Source organism: Tenrec ecaudatus, chromosome 1 (genome assembly GCF_050624435.1).
Source record: "Tenrec ecaudatus isolate mTenEca1 chromosome 1, mTenEca1.hap1, whole genome shotgun sequence".
In the NCBI taxonomy this organism is placed as follows: Eukaryota; Metazoa; Chordata; class Mammalia; order Afrosoricida; family Tenrecidae; genus Tenrec; species Tenrec ecaudatus.
Genome location: NC_134530.1, coordinates 116,728,649 through 116,738,423, shown reverse-complemented (window position 1 = coordinate 116,738,423; position 9,775 = coordinate 116,728,649).

Here is a 9,775-nt window from a genome sequence, read left to right as displayed (position 1 = left end):
AAAATTGAAACACACACATATATATATAACTGATGGAGATCATATTGTGTAAGTCTTTTTGAAAACATTAGTTAATCTTGGCATGAGTTAGTCTTAATTTGTATTTAAGCTTCACTCATACCCATAATGCCACCAGGCTGTTTTTTATTTTCTGAAGAAAATATATCCTTAGCCCAATTTTTGATGCTACTTTCTCTGACTCTGGGTGTCTCCTACATAAGTTGACAGGGGACACCTTTCTAGCTGTAAGAGATGATCAAAGAGGCTTGAGAGCAAGTGGCCTCTCAAACAAGCGCCCCGTCCTTCATGGAGCGCACGTTTGCGGAAGCCTGCTTTAAGCCCCAGCGTTGTGCAAATGCTCAATGCATTTGACTGCTGCTATGTTAGACCAGGTTGACTAGAGAAACAAACCCAGACACTCATACGAGGGGGTACCCAAAAAGCCCAGAATTTTTTTCTTTTCCCAAAGCTATGTATTTAATTTTTATTTATTTATTTTTTTTACAAAACAACCTTATCACCTTCAATGTACTGTCCATTACACTTAATATATTTGTCAAATCTGCAATTCCACTCCTGGAAACAATTTTCAAATTCATCTGTTTGGATGGTTGACAGCATCTCCTTCATTTTTTACTTCACCTCTTCTACGTCATCAAATTGCTGTCTTTTCATAATCTCTGCATCTGTAGAAACAAAAAGAAGTTGCACTAAGTGAGATCAGGTGAGTAATGTACGTGGGGCAAGAGAGGCATGCTGTTTTTTGCCAAAAATTGACTCGCTGAGATGGCTATGTGAGCAGGTGCATTGTTGTGGTGACCAAACCAGTCCCATATCTGCCACAAATCAGGCCTTCCTTTGTCGCACAGCATTACGCTATCTTTTCAGAACTTCTAAATAGAAAGCTTGCTGAACAGTCTGACCTGGTGGAATGAACTCCAAATGCACTATGAGTGTATGTTTTCATCCGTTCAGGAAGTTGATGGATATCATCAATGGACATTTCAACTTTTATGAAACAAGTTTTTTCCATAGTGCTGTCTTTGTAAGCTGTGTTTAGCATCACAATAGTTTCTACAGCATTTTTCCAAAGCAGGTGACAAAATTTCACAGCCACATGCTGTTCTCATAAATTGGCCATCACAAAAAAAAAAAAAAACAAGAAAAAACAAACGCGAAGTTCAAGTGAAACGGCTTTTATGAAAAAATCCACTGTGACCAGAGCGAACTTTCCCAGGTGACACCACTGAGTGCACTGACTCAGAGTGAGTGGCTTGATGCATGCCTCGTGGGGCAGGGGTGGGGCGGGTGGGTGTGTACTATGAAAGCTCAGCCCAGCAGAGCTATATTCTGATTTTTTGGGGGGGGCACCCCTTTGTATATGAACGAGCTTTATATCAAGGAGTAATTGTATATCAAGAAAACATCCCAGCCTAGTCCAACTCAAGTCCTAAGTCCAATACTAATCCATGAGTCCCTCTTCAGACTCATGAACCCACGAGCAATGATGCATGATGCAAGAATATCACAGCCCAGTGGGTGCAAAGTCCCAGGGATCCAATGGCGTTGGATGTATCTCCAGGGCTCAGGCAAGTCCCAGTGTGGCTCGCCAGATGACCGACCTTCCTTAAGAGAAGGCCACACCCACAAGAAGGCACCATCAGGCTGTGACCTGATTGACAGGCTAGACTCCACCCCTTCACTTTTATATCTTCAGGTTGACATGAAATTCTGTAACTACCACAAGTGCTAACTGAAAGGATGGAGACTCAAGTTCATCCAGAAGTATCTCAAAAGAAAGGTCTGGTGATCTATTCCCCTGCTTCCCACCCCCCTCCCCATTCGTCCCCACAAAAAGCAATCATTGAAAATCCTATGGAGTACAACTGTGCTCTCATACACATGACGTTTCCATGAGCTGAAATTGACTTGATGCGTTGCTGGTACTGATGTTATTCAGTAATGTAGAAGTACACAAAATACAGTATTGTGCAATATATTCCATCTTGGAGGCCATCCTCCAAAATGCCAACAGCCAATTTGTCATCAATGGACACAAAGCAGTCTTTCCTGATATGCCCAACGCCAGCTTACTTGGGAGCTGACTGGCCCTTACTTAGCCTCCTCACTTTTAAAATAAAGTTAATGAACAACTTCTCCTACATTCCAGCAGCAGCGCATGGCTTCGGCTCTGATGTCCCCAAGCACGCTGAGCTCCCGCTCATCTTTGGCCTTTGCTCACATGCTCACTCAGTTGGGGGTGCTCTTTCCATTGTTAGTTATTAACAGCCAGTTCTCAAGTCTCTGCGCATAAGTCATCTCCTCGGGGAAGTTTTCAAGTTTTCGTTGATCGCCCCCCGCCCCCAGACAGGACACTTTCATTGTTATATCTGGTTATGGGCACCCAGCCCTGCTCCGTTAGAGCATTAACCTAGTTTGTAAGTGTTACATTATATGATGGTTTGATTAACAGCTCCCTCCCTCTCCTAAACACTACCAGCGCCTAACACTATTCAGTAAATTTACTGTATAAGTAAATCTGCATGCAGTGACCCTCTGACGTCATCGGCAGATCTTCAGAAACTGGAGGGAAACTCTCTGGAAACGTTGTATAAAGCCTACCCTGCAACAATAAGAACACTCGGGGACTAGGAGAGCGGCAGGTAAGTGACAGGCCTTCGCCACAGGAACAGCACAGAAGAAAATGTCAACCAAACCAGTGGCAAGCCAGTTGACATGAGCTCTGACAGATCTGTGAGTTTAGAACTGTGCTCTCTAGCATTAGCGAAAGCTGTACTTTTCAGAAGAGTGCGACCTTTTGTTAGCAGTGCTCCTGGATGGATTTGAACCGGACACTTTGGGTTTAGTACCTAAATGCTTAAACATCTGCACCACTTCAGAAAAGGGGGTCCCCTTCCCTTTGAATCTTTGCAGATATTTGATTGCTGCGACCAATCCTATATGGTAGAAATAATACTGGGAAGCTTTCAGACAGTCCTGAAATGGCCTGGTAGCCACTAGAACAGTGGTTCTCAACCTGTGGGTCGCGACCCCTTTGGAGGTCAAATGACCTTTTCACAGGGGTCTCCCGATTCCTAACAGTAGCAAAATCACATTTATGAGGTAGCAACGAAAATAATTTTATGGCTGGGGGTCACCATCACTCGAGGAACTGTATGAAAGGGTCACGGCTTTAGGAAGGTTGCGAACCACTGGTCTCAAAAGACAGTCACTCTATTAGAAATAAAACCATTCTGAGCCCAGATACCATGGTAACCCAAGCCACATGGGGAAGCTTTGAAGGGAGAGACCCATGAAGAAACAGAAGAGAGGGGAGAGGATAGAACCCCAAGTCTTCAGACACATGAATCAAGAAGCCAAACCAGCTGCAGCTGCCTAGGCTGGCTCCACGTGGATCCGCAATGATTCATCCAGATAGGTCTTTTCCAAATTCCAGATCCACAACCACAGGCAAAGTAAAAACATTATTTGAAGCCATGAAGTTTGGAGGCAGTTTGTTGGGGAGCAGTCGATAACTGGGACAAGAAATGAGAAAGGTAAGTGCAAGATGAGGAGGCGCTGAGGAAGATGGTCCCGAGGAGAAAATCGGTGATGGGAGGGAGCGGTGAGTGGCTGAGCATAAAACTGCCTGAAGCTTGTTCTACCCAGTATCCAGTTTACAGGACACCCCCCGCCCGCCCATCCACACAAACCTGTTCAGTTCTGGCAGGAAAAAAAAGGTGGAAAAACAATCCGGTGCCATTGTTTAAAAGCTCCATAATTCTGAGAGTCAGGCCCGTGCATCATCAAGCACATGAGATAAAAGAAATGGAAATGATTGAAAATGTTAATGGATTCAGTAAAGGTCCGTCCATCTTCAGCATAAGAAGATTCCCATTCAGCAGAAGTGGAGCAACAATTTTGTTGAGATTTGCCCCTGGCGTGGCTAGGTGAAGCTCCCCCATCCATGAAAAGAACAGGAAAGAGGAAAGAGAATTACGTTCATGGGAAGCCAGCCGTTGTCAGGCTCTCCCTGTTTTCTTTTCTCTCTTCTCTTTCTCCTCCTACTCACGCTAGTCCTCCGCGTCCGTTACGATCACGACCCTCACAGCAGCCACGAGCATCTCTAGGGCACTTGCTATGTCCGTGCCGCAGAGCTTAACATGGGCCATCCCATCGGCATTTGTAATACCATGAGCTGGGTGCCATCTTTGTTTTGCAAATTAAAATATATATACTGAAGTCCAGCAGTAAAGGCAACTGACTAATCATGTGCAGATAGTTCAGGATGGAACCAAGTTTGAACAAAAGGGTATTTGACTCAAGACTTTAGTAGGTGGGAGGGAGAGAGAAACTATTAATGGTTCATACGCTGTATTAGGTTTAGTTCACTCAATCTTTACCATAGCTATGTAAGGGTGGTATTACTGCCTATGTTTTATATAGGAGTATCTGAAGTCCAGAAAGGTCCATCAAATTGCACAATTTTCACACAGCTGTCACATAACCAGGGTCCATACTCAGATTTTGCACCAAGACCTCAAGTACCCCCACGGAGAACTTCCATTTCCGCATCAGATTTACCAAACCAGAATCTACATTTTAACAAGATCCGTGGGTGATTCCAAAAGTGCATGGGAAAAATGGAATAGAAAGAAAATGGAAGTTTTCCATGAAATTTTGAAGCCCCATCGTATATCAATCTTTGAGTATACACAGTTAAGTAAAATAATTATTGCTTAAAAATCATAAAATCCTTTATTAAGAAAAAATATTAAAACATAAGCTAATATTTATTGGCAGGAGAAATATGAGGCTTTCTACTCTACGTAAAGGGTTACAGTCTTGGATACCCACAGGGGCAGTTCTACCCTGTCCTATAGGGCCCCTGTGAGTCAGCATCAACTGTATGACAGTGAGTGTGTTGTTATTTATCGACATACCCTAAATCTAGGTCTATTCATTTCTGAAAGCAGTGTTTCTATCTCTCCAACCTTTCCTTGGAGCCCAGGTGCCATAGTGGTTACATATTGGACTGCTAACCACAAGGTCAGCAGTTCAAAACCACTAGCCATTTTGTGGGAGAAAGGTGAAGCTTTGTATTCCTGTAAAGCGCTGCAGTCTGGAAAACTCACAGGGGCAGTTCTACCCTGTCCTATAGGGTTGCTATGAGCCAGAACTGACTCAATGGCAGCGAGTTTCATTTTTGGTAACCTATCCCCAAGGAATTTTGTGCTTTTCGATATAAAACAAAACAAAAAACCCTCATTTCCATCTAGTCAATTTTGACTCATAGAGACCCTATAGGACAGAGTAGACCTGCCCGTGTGCATTGTTGAGCCTCTTCACGGGCGCGGAAACCTCGTTTTGCCCTGTGCAGTGACCAGGGGTTTTGAACTCCTCTCTGGGCGGTTCGCAGCCCAAAGCATAACCCTCTACCCCAAGGGGTCCTGCTCCTTGGTAGACTCCACGTCAGAGTCCCTGAGGGACCTAAGAGCGATTCTTTGGAAGATTTGTATGAGTTTGGGGACAAAAAGAAGTCTAAATGGGCCCGATTGTGCTGTCGGGTGGATGAGGTAAGGTTTCCCAGCAAAATTCTCACGGGGCAGATCCGGCAACCCTGGAACAGCGAGCGGCTGTGCGGTTTGCCCCGCTCGGTGTTGCCGGCCATTTTCCCACCTCTGCAGCTTGCCTCTTCATAAAACTTCTTCCTAATGAGCCCATGATGTCCAGTTTCAGTCAAGAAAATCAGTTCCGTAACACTGGTGCTCTGCTGTGTAAACACAATAAAAAGTTAAATAAAAAGTCCAAATAGGAAAGGGCAGCCCTTTGCCCAGGGGCAAAGTTCCGAAGGCAGAATAGATTAGGAAAGAAGGAAGAAGAACGGAAATGGGACTCCCTGGGGGGGGCGGGGGGTGATGTTACTTTGCGGGGAGTGCAGTGAACAACAGGACACCAAATGTGCAGGCATTGCCACCCAACTCATGATTTTAAGAAAATGAAAAATATAATTTATTAGGATTACCCCTTTGGGATTCCAAACTTCGTCTCCATAACCCTCTGAGCTGACCTCTCTGCCTTGAATTTCACTGGCTCAGGGGCTCCCCACAGCAGTCGTTGTATTGATTGGACCCTTTTTAAAAGGCACCCTATAAAGACTAAAACAATTTTGTTACTAAGCAAACGTTTCTGCACACACACACACACACACACACACACACACACACACACACACACCCATCACAGGGACATGTGGAAACATGGTTGGTTTGGAAGGAACCCGTGACTGGACGAAGAGGGCCACCATAGCAACAATACTTTTTGATGTACTCTCTTGTGTGTATGAATTTTAACGGTAGAGCATGGTTCTTTCTTTTACATCTAGCTTAATGGATTTTTGAAAGGGCTTTACCCCAAGTTATTTCTTCCACCTCCGCAAACATGCCTTTGAGTATGAAATAGTCATGAGAAATACTGCCGGACAAAACCTCGGGGGAACTGAGAAAGAGTTGTTATACAAGTCCAGGGCCCCTCTAGCCTCTATGTATTGTACAATCAATCACAAACTTGTTGTTAAAATTCCATACACTGAGCTAGGACTGTCGTTTTTAGCATACTTTGATGATCTCATTAGCCCCTAATGTGGTTGTAATTAGGTAGATGACTGCCATCGATGGGTTATTACACTGAGCTAGTAGGAAGGAGTAAGTGGCCCGCAACAGGAATATAGAAAGGTTAGCACCATTCAGCAAAGGGAAATGTTACTTGTGTGACACTCGGTGGGACACAGGACCGACTGAGGTCTGAAGGGCTAATAGCTTGCAGTGAGTGCTTGCAGCATGCACACTGCATGGTAGGCACTGCAGGCGCTCCCTCTGAAAGCTTCGGGTAGGCTGAGAGGTAGAAATGGACATTCAAAATTGGCATTTCAAATAGAGGGACTTTAAACAGGGAGCTGTATACAAAGGTGCTGAAATACCTGGAAAAGAAACAAGAGTAATCTGACTTGAAACTCGTTGCTCACAAATTGAGTCCAATTCAGAAAAATTCTATGGAAGAGTAGAATTGCCCATCGGGTTACCAAGGCTGAGATTTTTAGGGAAGCAGACGGCCGAATTTTCCTTCCACCAAGTGACTGATGGTTCAAACCACTGACCTTTCAGTTCGCAGATGAGCACCTAACCGCTGGACTACCGGGGCTCCTTGATATGACCAGAAGCCCCACATTATCTTTCACGGTTATGTTCCCAATGCGTATCAGAGCACCTGATATTTGGTAAGAATTCAGATATTAATGATTTCATTTCCATATGACAGTATTTAATGCTGCCATTATTGCTTATCTTATAATTCTAATAGGTGTGTAGTGAGATTTCATTGCGTAATTCTTAACAGCTTAATAGTATCAAGAAGAGCTGTACAATCATCACACAACCCATTTCAGAACATTTTCTTCTTTCTTGTGCCCTTTGTTATTAACTCCCCACTTCCCTACCCTGCCACACTTCCAGGAAACCATTAATCCAGTTACTGTCTCTATAGATTCACTCATCCTGGATTTCATGTACTGAAAAACATAAAAAATCTAAGAAGCAAAAAAAAAAACTAACAATAATAACAATAAGATAGAGAAAAACCTCAATCAAAAAGACATGTGGTTTGACTTTGGATAGAAAATCATGTTCAAAGGCTTATGTTCAAAATTGTTAATGGAGAGTGTTTACCGTTTTCTAGGTGCTATGAAACACTTTTCTCAGTACTTTACGTGTATGACCATAACCTTTATAGAATTGTACAGTAAAACCAAAAAAAAAAAAAAACCAAGCTCAATGCCATGGAGTCCATGCTGATCATAGTAACCATATAGAACCACATGGAACTGCCACACTGAGTCTCCAGACGGTAACTGCTTACGGCAGTAGAACGCCCTGTTTTCTCCCAAGGAGTGACTGGTGGTTTTGAACTTCAAACCTCTGGATCACAGCCAAACTCATAACCACTACACCACCAGGACTCCATTCTATAATAAGGAAATCATTATTTCCCATTTTATAGCTTAGAGTTAAATTGAGGCAAGGAACATTTTTTCTCCCTTACCATTATTTACTGCATCTCAGATTTTTTCTTCTGAAATTGTTTTTTTTTTCCTTCCTACTATACATCCTTTAAAAAAATTTAGATCATTTTATTGGGGGCTCTTAGAGCTCCTATAACAATCCATACATCAATTGTATCAAGCACATTTGTACATATGTTGCTGTGTTAGTCTGGCTAGATTAGATAAGCAAATTCATAGACACACTCATATATGTATAAGAAAGCTTTATATACAAGAGCAATTGAGTATTGAGAAAACATACCAGCCCAGTCCAGTTCAAGTCCACAAATCTGATATTAACCCATATGTCTGATACCAATCTATAAAGTCTTTTCAAATTCATGAAACACATGCAATGACGCTGAATGCAGGAACATCACAGGTCAGTGCGTAGGAAGTCTTGTGGATCCAGTGGCAGTATAAGCAACAGAGAGTGAGGAGATAGTCTCCTGCCTACAAGGAGGAATACCGGAATTCCCAGAATCCTTAGGAGAAAGGCATTCCCATGCAGAGGCCTCATTGGCTATGACCCGATTGACAGACCAGACTCCACCCCTTCACTCTTAATCCTCTCAAGTCCCAAATTGACACCAGATTATGTAACTACCACAGTTGCCATCATCATTTTGAAAACATTTTCTTTCTATTTGAGTCTTTGGCATCAGCTCCTCTATTTTCCCTTTCTTCCCCACCCTCCCCCCTTATGACACCTTGATAAATGATAAATTGTTATTATTTTCATTTCTTGCACCGTCTACTATCTCCCTTCACTATCTGTTCTTCATTCCCCTAGGGCAGGGAAGGCAAGGAGCTTTTAAATTTACATTTTAACACTTTAGGTCTAAGACTGATTAACAAGACACAGTTGAGCCAAGCTTTCATGTGCACAATCTGACTCCAGAGCCCATGTTGTTTATTTCCATATCCTAAACCTCGCCATTCCTCCTCTGTTGCTTGATCTCCTGTTTTCCTCATTATACTTTGGAATAAAAATTGGCTGTTTCCCTAAAATGTTTTCTCTTCTTTCTGGGTCCACAACAAGACTGTGTTTTCCAGCTTTCCTTCACTATCCATGTGATGAGTTCTAGCCTGTGAAATGTGGGCAAAAGTGATGTACATCACTTCCAGGTCTGAGTCTTTAAGCCTCTCACATGTGTTGCTGCATGTCTCTTCTTTCAGTTTAAGGGAGGTAAGCACCGGGAACCTGGATGTCATATGTTGAAGAGCTGGGAGCCGCAAGATGGAAGAAGGATAGCTCCCTGGATCTCTGCTTGGAAAAGAATCACATTCCAATCGGAAACAAGTGTATTCGAATTTAAATAAACATGAGATGAGCCTCCATCATTTTCATGCCACCATACCTCCTGGAGCTGTCTTGTTACATTAGTTGTTATGGTGTTAGGAACCATTGAGTCACTGTCTCAATCCATGTCCTCGAGGGCCTTCCTCTCTTTCACTGCCCCTCTCCTTTACCAAGCATGCTGTCCTTCTCCAGGGACTGATCTCTCCTGACAGCATGTCCAACGTACATGAAGTCTCACCATCCTTGCCTCTAAGGAGCACACTGGCTGTACCTCTTCTAAGACAGATTTGAAGTTAGAGTTGCACCAGTTAGAATTGCTTTAACCAGTTTACACAAAAATTGAACTGATCTAGCTCTTGCCTCTTAAACGTCCC